The following is a 14,907-nucleotide window of genomic DNA, read 5'->3' as shown; positions in this document are numbered from 1 at the left end:
TAAATGATGTCAAATGATCTTTTTTGACTTTTTTACTCAGAATGAAAAATCAAAACCTATTTCAATGTAGACCTATTATGAGGGAATTTTACAGATACTAATATCCCAGTTCAAAGTCAGAATATATCAAGTCTAGCTGATCTTGTTATACTATAATGGATAAAGTAGCTAGAACATTTGTAGAATGATATCCTTTCAGAGAAGACTTCCAAAGTTATCATGCTCTGTATTGAATCTCAATAAATCAGAGATGTCAAATGGCAATTTTAATGAGTTATATTGCTGAAATCCTATGTCGCTCTTAGTTTCATTTGAAAAAAAAAAAGTATGGCTCAACTAAACTCTCTTTATTTTAAAATGTAATGCTAAGCTGTCAATAGTTTTGCTGGCTTGTAGATGAACCAACAAATAAATGGTGCTAGTTAAGTTAGTTTCTAACTACTGAAATATATATTACCATGCAACTACCCCAAATGTAATTATATATTGCAACATAAATTGTTTTTTCCTATTTCACTTAGCACTTAATAGCTAAATTGCAAATGGAATTTTGTCTCTTAAAACAGTGAATCTTCATTCACTTTATATTTCTGGCATTTAGATTTGTAATTTTCTTCTATAAGGTTTGCATCTACTGAAAGAAGACACAAATCCCCTTCCCTTCCCCATTATTTTATGGTTTCAGATCAAAATGCAGAGGGAAAATTTCTAGGACAGTATAATAAGCAAGGAAAACAAAAGTCTAGTTATTGTCTATATTACACATTGAGTTTATAGAGCACCTTGGATCAATATTTTGCTTCTTTCTACAATACAGTTTCACATATCAATATTAATTTGAAACTAAAAAAAAAAAATGCTGAGGGACAAATTAGGTAGGAAAAAGCCCCTGACAATAAGAACATTTATAGAAGAGGACTTTTTGAAGTTTGTTTTGCAACACAAAAGATTCTCTGGTCTGAGGCATTGAAAGATACATTAATTATTCAAAACCTGTTTTAAAAGGAATAAGCAGCCAGAAGCATTGACAAATCAAGTCCTCAGAACTCCTGTGATCTAAACAAAAACTGAGAGATTCAAGATGAAGCATTGACAGTTATCAGTTAACAACAACAACAACAAAAGATGGAACAACTTCATATCTAGAGATACTTTAGATAATTCAACAGGACACATATACATACTTATACACATGTATGGGGTCAATTTAATTTAAGGTAGATTTTCAAATATAAATAGAAAAGCAGCCTCCAAATGTCAAATGAAATTTGTTAAGTTATATACATATATACATGTATGCATATCTATATACAAATATATATATACATATATGCATATAAGAATATATATGTATGTATGCATATGTTTATGTAAGTACATTATTTTGTAAGCATGCATTTCTGTAAATATATTATTTATATATAGACAAACATGCATATGTGCTTTATATGAAATAGACAAGCACATGTGTATTAGCCATATTGCATATATGTACATATCCAACATACTTAAATGTCAACTAATATATATTTTAGTATTGGCTAAAAGATTTCAAAATGTCCTCTAGGTTTTGTAAAAAGTACAGCATTATTCAGTGTCAGAGAGTTCTGGCAAATGATGGTCCATGAACAAAGAGCATTCCATTTTATACCTAAGGAGGAATCACCTGAGGAAGCAGGAGAGGTTTAAGTCACCTTCCCTGCCTCCTCTTTATTTACATATTTACCTTGCAAAATTCAAAGTCTGGAAGATGTTGAACTTCTCTCCTTGTCACAGTGTCTTTAATAATATCTCCTAATCAGCCAGAAGTAGTTTCTATATTGAAAACCAAGGACAGACTGAATTCAGATTCCCTATTAATTCCCTATTAATAGGGGAAATGTATTTCCAGTATTCAGAAGCTGTGAATCACCCCTTTGCTGTATATATTCTGTAAGCCCAATTTTCTTTTCCATGGACTCTTTAAGTCCAAGGAGAATATCACACAATTTTTTAAAATTTAAATATTTTGTATTTTTTAAATTTAAATTACATGTAAAAACAATATTTAACATTTGTGTTTAAAACTTTGAGTTCAAATTCTCTTTCCTTTTCCCACCATTAGGAAGGCAATCAATTTGATATAGGTTATACATGTGTAGTCAAAACATTTTCATGATAGTTATATTGTGAAAGAAAACATAGATAAAAAAACCTCAAGAAAAATAATTTTTTTTAAAAGTATACTTCAATCTGTATTCAGACATCACCAGCTCTTCTCCAGGGATGGATAGCATTTTTTATCATTTTATTATTCAGAGATATCTTGAATCAGTATATTTCTGAGAAAAAATAAGTCATTCACAACTGATCATCTTGCAATATTGATGTTTCATTGTGCACAGTAAATTTCACTTTGTGTAAGTTCATGGCAGATTTTCCAGGTTTTTTTGAGAGCATTCTACTCTTAATTTTTTTTATAGTACAATAATATTCTATCACAAATACACAAAATAATTTGTTCAGAATTCCCCGATTAATGGGCAATCCCTGAATTTCTAGTTCTTTGTCACCAGAAAAGAGTGCTAAAATATTTTTGTATTTAAAGGTCCTTTTCCATTTTTTTCCTCTCTTTTGGGATATAGACTTAGTAGTACAATTACTACATCAAAAGGTATGCTTGATTTTCAATAGAATGGTTGAATCAATTCACAACTCCACCAACAAAACATTAATTTCTCATTTTTTTCCACATCCCCTCTACTATTTGTTATTTTGTTTTCTTTCCAATTAATGAATCTAATAAGTATGAGGTAGTACTTAAAATGTTTTTGTGTTTTTTAACAATAGCTTTTTATTTTTCAAAATCCATGCAAAGATACTTTTCAACTTTCACTCTTGCAAAACCTTATATTCCATATTTTGCTCCCTTCTTTCGCACCCACTGCCTGACCTAGACAACAAGTAATCCAATATAGGCTAAACATGTGCAGTTCTTCTAAAAATATTTCCACATTTATTATTCTTTATAAGAGTTATCTTATTTTGAATTTTCTTCAATCACTAATCAGTTAGCATATTTTTATATGGCTTTGATTTGATTTGATTACTTCATTTGGATAATGTTCTTATTTTTATAAATTAGGCTCATGTCTCTATATGTTTAAGAAATGAGGCCTTTATCCATTTCTAACATATATATATATATCCAAAAAGGATTTCAACTCAAATATATAAGAATAAAAGTCAATATCCATTTGATCCATTATCCAATTGATAAATAGTCACAAGAACAATTTTCAGATGAAGATTTCTGGTCATATGAAAAAATGCTTTAAATCACTGTTGATCAGAGAAATGGACATTAAGACAACTCTGAGATACCACTACACATCTGTCAGATTGGATAAGATAACAGGAAAAAATAATGACGAATGTTGGAGGGGATGTAGGAAAATTGGGACACTGATACATTGTTGGTGGAATTGTGAATGGATCTAACCATTCTGGAGAGCAATTTGGAACTATGCCAAAAAAGTTATTAAACTGTGCATACCCTTTGATCCACCGGTGTTTCTATTGGGCTTATATCCCAAAGAAATACTAAATAAGGGAAAGGGACCTGTATGTGCCAAAATGTTTGTGGCAGCCCTGTTTGTAGTGACTAGAAACTGGAAAATGAATGGATGCCCATCAGTTGGAGAATGGCTGGGTAAATTGTGGTATATGAATGTTATGGAATATTATTGTTCTGTAAGGAATGACCAGCGGGATGAATACAGAGAGGACTGGCGAGACTTACATGAACTGATGCTGAGTGAAATGAGCAGAACCAGGAGATCATTATATACCTCAACAAACGATACTGTATGAGGATGTATTCTGATGGAAATGGATTTCTTCAACAAAGAGAAGATCTAACTCAGTTTCAATTAATCAAGGATGGACAGAAGCAGCGACACCCAGAGAAGGAACACTGGGAAATGAATGTAAACTTCTTGCATGTTTGTTTTTCTTCTTGGGTTATTTTTACCTTCTGAATCCAATTCTCCCTGTGCAACAAGAGAACTGTTCAGTTCTGCACACATATATTGTATCTAGGATATACTGCAACATATTTAACACGTATAGGACTGCTTGCCATCTAGGGGAGGGGGTGGAGGGAGGGAAGGGAAAAATCGGAACAGAAGCGAGTGCAAGGGATAATGTGAAAAATTACTCAGGCATATGTCCGTCAATAAAAAGTTATAATTTAAAAAAGGAAAGGTCTATCTCAATCTGGCAGGGGGAGGATGCAGCTCAGTGTAGATCCAGTACAGGAATATCTCTGGTGGAGAGGCTTTGTGAGCTAGGATTGTAATGGGAGCCTCTTAGCCAAGATACAGCAGCAATGACTACTCTGTTCTGCCTCAGAAGCTGGTGCACCAGCTGAAGAGCTCTGAGACCTCCAACACAACTGCAGAAGGCAAATAGTGAACCCCAAATCCCAGCATAACAAGTAGGACTTGGCCATGTCTACCCAGCCTGGGAAGCAGCACCGGCCCCAGGGCAGCATGAAGCAACCATCACCTGTAGAGGAAGTTTAGGACAATCTCCCCTTTGCCCTAGGAGTGGACCTCAGCTTTCAAAGATGAAGAAAAAAAGCAAAAAGAGCTCTGACCACAAACATCTATTATGGGGACAGGGAAGAGCAGATCTCAAACCCTGAGGACACTAAAGGCAAAATGCCTCCAGGTGAAACCTCAAAAGGTGATGTAAATTGATCACCAACTCAAAAGACTCTCTTGAAAGAATCCAAAAAGGATTTTTAAAAAATAATTAGAATTAAAAATGGGAAAGGAAATGAAAGTTTTGCAGGAAAATTTGGAAAAGGAAACACGGAAACAGAAGAAAAGTAGGAAGGGAAATGAAAACTTTGCAGGAGAGTTTGGAAAAGGAAAAACAGAAATTGTCTGAAGAAAACAACTCCTTAAAAACACAATTGGTGAAAAAGGGGGGGAAAGTCTCTCTCTCTCTCTGTATATATATATCCAATTCCTTGAAAGACAGAATAGACAGAATAGATGCAATGGAAAAAGAGAGTAACTCCCTAAAAAATAGAATTGGTGAAGTGGAAAAAAAAATCTAACAAGCAAAACAATTCATTTAAAATTGCTAAAGGAGGTAAAAAAAAGTTGACTGAAGAAAATATTCACTAAAAATTAGAATTGAACAAATGGAAATGAATAACTTAATAAGACATCAAGAATCAGTCAAAAAAAAAACAGAAAGAAAAATAGAGACCTACATGATCGGATGCTAAGTGAAGTGAGTAGAACTAAGAGAATATTTTACACAGCTACAACATTATACATTGATCAACTCTGATGGACATGACTCTTTTCAATAACGAGGTGATACAGACCATTTCTAATAGATTCTAATAACCATCTGCATCTAGAGGGAGGACTATGGGGACTGAATGTGTCACAACATAGTATTTTCACCATTTTTGTTGTTACTTGCTTTTTTTTCTCTCTCACTTTTCTCTTTTTACTTTTGATTTTTTTGTGCAGCATGATAAATGTGGAAATATATTTAGTCGAGTTGCACATGCTTAACATATATTGGATTATATACTAAATGAGGGAGAGCATGGGGGGAAAGAGGGAGAAAAATTTGGAACACAAGGTTTTACAAGGGTGGATGCTGAAAACTATCTTTGCATATGTTTTGAAAATTAAAAAATATATATATATTACTTAAAAAAAATGAAGCCCGTATCCGAGGAACACCCTCCACATTTTTTCCTCACAGTTAATATTGCTAACTGTAGCCACCCCACCCCCATTTATTCTCTCCTTTCATGTTGTCTATCCTCAAAAATGTTTAACTTCTGACTATCCCTCCTGCTATCTGCCTTTCTTCTCATAACTCTTCCCTATCTCTTATTTTCTTCCCTGCCTAATTACTCTACCCAACTGACTGTGTTATTCTCTCTTTGAATCAATTCTGAAGGGAGTAAGGTTCATTCACTCACACTCACCTCCTCTTAATTTCCTTCCATTGTAAAGCTTTTTCTTTTCTCTTTTATATGAGATAATTTACCCCATTCTACCTTTCCCTTTCTCCAAGTACATTCCTCCTCCACCCTTTAATTTTTTTAGTTATCACCCTTCATATTCAACTCACACTTGTGCCTTATGTCTATGATATGCTCTTTTTAACTGTCCTAAAAATAATAAAGTTGTTATGAGTCATTAGCATAATCTTCTTTTTAAAAGTTTTTATTTTCAAAATAAAAAAGTTGACTGGACAAAACAATAGTCACACTGTAAATAAGTTCATAACACACACAATCGAATTTGTTGAATATAATTTGTTTATCTTCAGATAGAACCTATGAAATGTATGTGATTCAAGACCAGCCTCAAAAACATGTTTCATGGGCAACATTCACATGAACTCAAATAAAAATATTTTAGTAAACACTCTTTGAAGAAATGAAAAGTTATACAAATTTGTTGATAGAAATGAGAACCTATTGCAAATAAAGATCATAAAATCACTGTAAATTACAAATATATCCTTAGTTACTCTAGACTACTGATAAATATAGATTATACAATAATATACTAGAGACTGTATAATATGTCATTCTAACTTGAAAAAATTATTATCTACTAACTTGAAAAACAACAACAGCACAATTTAGTTGCCAAAATTAGACACCATAAAATTGTTATACTTTGTAAACTGCAAGCCATTTTCCTATAGTACAAATACAAATACCCTAAGCCACTAAGAATTCAAGAAATAAACTCTGCTGGGACTGGAACATCATTCTAGACAGTAATGTTTTCCACAACAGACCAGATATAATATTAATCTATAGAAATCTAAGGATCATGTTTCAAAAGATGTCATTGTATCAAATACTGAAATCTCCACAGTACCTGGAATGAAAACCTTTAAAAATACATCAAATTGTTGGAAGAATCTAAAATCATGTTGAAACAAGACAAGGTACACATCACTCTGTCACATTTTCTGTTACTAGTTGTAACCTGAAGATTTTAAAGAGAAGATCAGTTTATATTACAACATTTTTATTCTGTTATAAAAGCAGTCATTTTGTCCACTTTAATGGCAGTAGGAAAACTATTCAATATAAAATAATAGTAGCAGGATAGTGATTTGTCTTTGGGTTAGTCTTTCTCAATTTCATAAAAATGTGAGAGAAATAATAGGGCAATAAAAATGACAGCAACAACAATAATAGATGAAAGGTATTCAGGATGGTTTCTACGTCATAGAAAAAGGTACATAAAAACATTAATCAGATGACACATGCATATTTTTGGCATATATGGTTCTAAACAAGAAACTTTTATTTATTTATATTTATATAATCTTTATTTATTTATTTATATAGTGCAAATTATATTAAAATAATGTTAATTCTACTAAATCATATATATGTATACAGACATGTTCATATATACTTAATTATATTAGTGTTAAATGATATTTAATATTGGTCAATGATATTAAAGTGCTACATGCACTTCAAAAGTACAAAATCCTTAAGATATACTAAGGAAAAATAGAAACTAAAAACTTTGAGTTTGAAGCACTAGGTTAAATAAAACCAATTCCTAAAAGTGATAATTACAATTATGTTGATATTCCAGAGGTAGAATAAATCAAGCATAAAGTGATAAAGGGCAAAGCTATGAGTATAGATGACAAAAAAACTTAATGGCCTTCTGAAATCTAAGTCCACTGGGAAGAATATATGCAGGGCAATTAACTTCTATGGAGTCTTGATTTAACATATATTTTCACATCAGTTAAATACCTAACAACGATGTAGAGAATATCCAAACAAAAACCTGTATATTAATGAAAAAAGTATCTATTATACTAAAGACACATGCATAAAGATTCATAATTCTTCATCAAAAAGAAGGAAAAGGATTGATGGATTTTTCTTAGAGCACATAATAAACAGTTTGGAAACTTAAAAAAAATGCTTCTGGCACCAGAACACACCACTTCATCATTCAAAAGCTGACAACAGAAGTATGTCACTGTTGTTTTTTTTTAAACGTGACCACAAGCAATTTTTTTTCTGAATGGAATCTATGAAATAGCTAATATTTAAGAGGAAAACTAAAAATATTTCACAGATTATATTCAGAGGGTCAACCCAAAATATAATGGCAAAGCAACATTGAACATACATTCAAATTGTGTTGTTCTGTTTTGTTTTTAAACAGAAGCAATGGGTTTTCTGATAGGCATTTAGGATCAAGTCTTTGCCAAAGGAAATATACAGAAATAATATCTTCAGCCCTCTGACATGAATCATTGCAAGAAAAATGATAGAAATTATTCAATTCATGATGATAGATTGTTTTAAAAAATAGCAACTATGAAATATCCAGAAAGACAGGATAAGACATACAGAATTACATACCAGAAATTTGGTCTCCTTTCTAAATGTACAGGGAAAAAAAAACAAAGAACAAACAAAAAACCCAATCCTTATTAGAAATTTAGAATTCAAAATATCCATAAGACCTCAATATTTAACCTGGAGCATTATCACAGATAAGACTCTTTTTTAACCACAATCATTTCAACATAATATTGATGTCAACAACTTAAAATCAGCATTTTAAATTGATGTTATTAGACCAGAATACTTATAATCTTCAAACTACATGAAATGAAAACCTATCAAAATGCAGAAACCTTGCAGATGAAATCAAAAGCATGTAAGAGCAGGAGGAAATACTTATTATCCCTATTGTCTTGTATCCTAGCATAGTCATCCTGAATCAATCAGCAAATTCTTATAAAGCACTTACTATGTGTCAGGCACTATATACAAAGAATGAAATCATTCCTACTCCAAAAGAATTCATTATCTAATTGGAGTGACAATAAATACAGGTAAGATATATGCAGCAGAAGCATAAATTTTATCAATAAATACATATGAATAAACAAAGAAATTAAAGGCTAGGTACTATTAGGGAGGGTACTAGCAATCAGAGGGATCAGGAGATTCATACAGAAGATTGTTCTCCTAGACCTTAAAGAAAGGAAGATAGTGCTTCATGCAGAAGATAGTTTGATGGAGATTATGAAGGAAGAGAGATCTTTGAGTTGTAAGTAGGAAACAAGTGAATTCTGGGTGACCAATGCAAAAGCAAGAAGATAAAATATTGAGAGATCAATTTAATTGCATAACAGAATGTGGGAGAAAATTAATGTCCAGTGAATATTGAAAGGTAAAATGGGGGAAAGGTTGTGAAAATTTATGCTTTATTCTAGAATCAATATGAGTTGAGTATAGTAGTCATATGATGAAATATATGCCCAAGAAAAATTACTTTAGTAGCAGTGTAGTATAGTTGGGAACAGTGTAAAACTTTAATCATGGAAACTAAGAAAAAGATAGCTATAATATTCTAAGTAAAAGGTGATGGACATTGAAATAGCAACATGACTGGAAAGAATGTACTGACAGTAGAAATACTAATATTTAGCAGCAGATTGGATTATCAGTTTTGAAGGAGAGACAAACCTGGCTTTAGACAATTTTTTAGCGACTTGTATGCTATTTACCCTGCCTCTGCTTCCTCATCTTCAAATTAGTTAGCTATTTTTCATGAGCCCTCTAGACCGGGTTTCCTTATTTAAACTAAATAGACTTTTTGCACAATGTCCCTCGTGTCATCTAATGACTTTAATCACTCTATTTCTTTACAATTTGATAACATAGGTTGTTAACACCTAATTTAATGCCTTTGATTGATTAAGTCAATATAGGCATTCTTACCTAATAAGTATCAAAGTTATAGTCTTTTTTTAGTTGACCTTGGTGAGATCATTGGCTAATTCAGGAGACTCCCTCCCATTGTATTTTGCACACATGTGCATTTCCTTACATGTACACATATACATTGCTAGAGTTTCTCTAAGTTGCAAATATATATCTCATACTTGATCTTTTCCATGAGACATTAGAAATTTGCAGTAGGTAGTAAAGGAAAAGGAGATAGTGAAGAAAACATGTTATCCTCAGTTCCTTGTTTTACCTATAGCCAGTCAATAGACTTTATATAGCACCCACTATGTGCCACACAGTGTGTTAAATTCTGGGAATACAAAGAAAGACAAAAAAGCAGTTTCTATTCTTAAGGCGTCCACTCTAATATGGAAGACAACATGGATATTTGTACAAACTGTCTCTATAAACATTGAGAGTTTTTACATTACATATACATATATATATATATACATATATATACACATATATATAATATTACATTATTATTATTCACAAACACAAGATGAATTGTAAATAATCTTATAAGGAATACACTAAGATAGAATAGGAAGCGAGAAGCTTCTTCCAAGAAATGGAGCTTTAACTGGGACATGAACGAAGTCAGATTAAAAAAAAAAAAAAAAAAAGGCAAAGATGAGGAGGAAGAGAGTTCTGGGAATGAGGAAGACCAATGCAAATGTCCAGGTTCAGGAGATGAAGTATGGTATATGAGGGATGACAAGGAGATCTGTACCTTTATATCAGAGTATGTGGGAGTGAGTAAAGTGTTAAAAAACTGAAAAGGGAAGAAGATTATAAAGTTTTGCTTTTAAAGCAAAATAGCAATTTTCTGTTTGATCCTGGAGGTAACAGGGAGCTACTGGAGTTTACTGAAAAGCAGAGTGATATGATAAGACCTGTCCTTTAAGGTCAGTTTTTTCAATTAAGTAGAGAATGGACTTCACGAGGATCCTCAAACTACGTACGGCCCGAGGGCCAAATGTGGCAGCTAAGGACATTTATCCCTCTCACTCAGGGCTATAAAGTTTCTTTATTTAAAGGCCCACAAAATAAAGTTTTTGTTTTACTATAGTCCAGCCCTCCAACAGTCTGAGGGACAGTGAACTGGCCCCCTATTTAAAAAGTTTGAGGACCCCTGGGAGAGAATTGAAGTAGTAAGACCAATCAGCAAAATATTCCAATAGTCTAAGTATGAAGTGATTGGGTCTGCCCCATAATAGTTGCAATAACAGAGGAGAAAAATGAGTAAATATGAGAGATATTATGAAGGCATAATTAATAGGACTAATCAACTGGGCATAGAGAGAGGGTGAAAGTTGGAAAGTGAGAGACTGGTACCTTTGACAATAATTTGAAATTAAAGTTTGGGAAAAGATAATGAATTCAGATATGACCATGTTGAATTTAAGATGTTTATGAGCTATCTCATTCTAAATATCTAATAGACATTTGGAAATGTGAGACGGGAAGTCAGGGAAGAGGATAGGAATGAAAAGAAAAGAAAAAGAGAATCATTTGCATAGAGAGAATCATTGAATTCATGGTAACAAAAGTATCATCAAGAGAATACAGTGGAAGCAGAGAACAATGCTTAGAACAGAGCCTTCAGGGACACCCAAGGTAAGAGGACACAACACAGATAAAAAAATTGACAAAGGAGACAGAGAAAGAGCACTCAGATGAGTAGGAGAAAAAACAGCAAAGAATAGTGTCATGAAAACTGAGAAAGAAGAATATCAAGAAGTAAAAGATGAATGATAGTGTCAGAGACTACATAGAGGTCAAGAAAGATGAGTATTAAAAAGAGGCCACGAGATCAACTCTGCAGGGAGAAAATGTTCCAAAATATGACACAGTATCCTTTAAAATTAAGATTTAAAAAAAAAAATTATTTAATCAAAGGGAAAATTGAAAACCTGTTGACTCAAATATCACACTCTCTAGAACATAAGAATTGTTTTCTTGGGAAGTTTCTGCAGCCTTTTTTGTTTATATTTTTATAGACAGTAAAGCAAGGGAAGGTCAGCTTGTTTCAGTTTTATTAAAGCTTCTGTGATGTTTAACTTTTATTGTCTAGAAACAGTGTGGAATAAGTAGCCTACTGATACTGTAAAAATGAATACATTTTATTTTTGGCCTGGGATATAAGCATACTAGTTTATTTCTGTCTTTTGCTTTTTATTTGTGCATTTTCTAAATATTTTAGAATACTATCTATCAAATAACCATTAAGTTCTTACTATGTGCCTGGCATTATGCTAAGTGTTAGGAAGGCAGAAATAAATAAAAGATAGTCCCTTTTCTTAAGAAGCTTACAGTCTAACTTAGATTTCCTAAGTATACAGCACTGAGCTAGACATTATAGTGCTAGAAAAGAGAAGAGTAATTTATAAGCTTTAAGTTAATGAATATCAAATTGTAGCACAGATAAAAAGTAGTATAGAGATTCTGGCAGGGAGACATCATTAAGGGTAGGGACATCAGGGACATCTTATAGAAGGGGTGGATCTTAAGTATTAGAAAATAGGTAGAATTTAGGAAATAATCATAATAATGGCACATCTACAAATGTGTGTTTGTGTGCATACTCTCTCTATATACATATATATACACATATGTATACAAACATATATACATATACATACATATATATAATGTTTGAGTACACTATCATGTACTATGTGCAAAACAACATGCTAGATCTTGAATGGGATACAAAGATTTATTAAAAATAAGTCCTTCCCTTTTATGGCTTAGAGTCAAAGAGAGGTGTATAATGCAGACATAAGTAATTATAAATAATTTTAAATCCCCTTCATATTTAAAATTCCTAACATCTATAATTTGATGACATGAAATGTGTTTGATTCAGGTTCACTTAGATCTATGACTCATGTATGACAAGCAGTTTATTTTTGCCATCACAGTTTCTATATTATAAAGGGTGATGCTTTAATATTTTAAAAGTCATTTCAAGTGGGATTTAGAGTGTAAGAGTGAGGAGGCCTGGATGGATAGCATTTTATCTGAAAAAGACATGGAGATTTGAGCTGATATATATCAATAGTATGATATGTCTACACCCCCCACATACATACACATTTGCACACATACACATCTACACATACGACCATCACAAATAACAATCTTAATGAGATTTATGTGTATTTATATTAATTTTTAAATTTGTTTATTATTTATATTTAAAAAGTAAAAAAGACTTGTGAGTGTTGATAGTTCTCTTGTCTGTCCTGGTCAAATCGCAGTTTAAATACCATATTGAGTTATAGAAAGGAAATTGGTAAGGGAAAAAGTATCCTGAGGAATCAACTAGTGTGGTGAAGTTTTGAAATCATGTCAAAAGGACTCTGGATGCATGATTTTATTTTGCCATAAAAGTAGCATGGAAATAGCCATAAAATTTGTTACATGGTATATGGGGAGAGGAAAGAAGAAGAGAAATAAATGAGAATTTACATCTATGTACCAGATATTGTGATACGAACTTTTAAAAATATCTCATTTCAAAATTATAATATCTTGTTAGTTGCATTAATTGGAGTAGGATGATTGATTGATTCAGTGAATTCACTAATCCATCCCACTTTTACACATACATACACAAATACACAAACAGAAAGGGATAAAAGGAGAAATAAGACATGTCCTTTCAAGATTTGGTCTATATAATGTTTTCGGGGGGGTGATCAAAGGGAAAACAATGGCAGGTTAGTGAAATGATATGATGTTTAATAGTTTCCCCCACAAAGTGAGATGAATATTTTATCTTCAAATAACCACTCAAAAATACCTAAAGTCTGATTATTCAGTTTTAAAATGTGAGATTTTATGATTCAAAAATATATTTCCTTTATAAAAAGATACTGTTGTTATTTCAATTTGATGAAGAGCAATGAGCTGTTTCTAAAAAGGCATGATGATGTGCAAAATACTTTGTTTATTCAATTGCAGCATGCTGATTTTCTGTAATCGGTTCTGCTCTGGTAATTAGATGAGGCAAGTTGTTATTAATTGGATACATAACTAGAACTCAGGTTCAAAATATACCACTAGTCACCTGAGATTAGGCTACTGAAAAAATTTGTTTCTTAGTCTGAAAATTGTACATTCACATCCTTTGACCATTTATCAACCGGGAAATTGTTCTTATTTTTATAAATTTGACTCAATTCTCTATATTTTTAAAAATTGAAAAGTTATTTAGAGAAGCTTGATATAATTTCCCCACTTTCCTGATTTGCTTTTAATTTTACCAGTATCCATTGTATTTCTCCAAAGCTTTTAAAAATTAAATGAAATCAAAATCAACTATTTTATCTTCCATAATTTACTCAATCTCTATTTTGTCATGAAATCTTTTGTTATCTATAGATCTGACATGGTTTTTATCTCATGTTTCCCTAATTTTCTTATATATTACTTTTTAAGTCTATATCATTTGCCCAATTAACATTTTTCTCGGTATGTAGTGCTTGGTATATGTGGTGCTTCAGTTGCTTTGCCCAAAATTTTCATGACACTATAGTTAACCTTCTGCTGAATCTAGTCAGGTTCTCATATGAGACAAGATATAAAAATCTGAAACAAGTACACATACATACATATATGTATGCATTACTATTGTCACATATTTATAAATGTATAACTATTATAACATGCCACATATACACAATGCCCTCTAGAGATGAGATGGAAATAAAATGGAAACAAACCAGAGGATCCTGGATTCAAACATTTGTCATATCATTTAATATTTAAAGATGCAGAAAATCAATTAAACTCTTTAGACCTTGAGAGCGCATATTTGTTCATGAGAAAAATTGTTTGCCTATGTTTTAATGCATTTTGTCTTTGAGGGGGAAATAGATAACAAGAATATCTGCTATTCAAATGATAAAAGAGTCACTCTGGTAGAAAGTTTATAGGAAAAAATTAGTAAACTTTAAGTTCTGGTAGAAAAACTTTAAGAAATGAGTTATTGACTACAGGAAACATATCTAGGAATTGAAGAAAGAAAAAGCTTATAAAGAGATGGACAACCTGTGTAAGTTAATTATAACAAC

The sequence above is a fragment of the Antechinus flavipes genome, chromosome 3 (genome assembly GCF_016432865.1).
Source record: "Antechinus flavipes isolate AdamAnt ecotype Samford, QLD, Australia chromosome 3, AdamAnt_v2, whole genome shotgun sequence".
In the NCBI taxonomy this organism is placed as follows: Eukaryota; Metazoa; Chordata; class Mammalia; order Dasyuromorphia; family Dasyuridae; genus Antechinus; species Antechinus flavipes.
The sequence above is the reverse complement of the archived record's forward strand: the minus strand, read 5'-3'. Positions refer to the sequence as shown.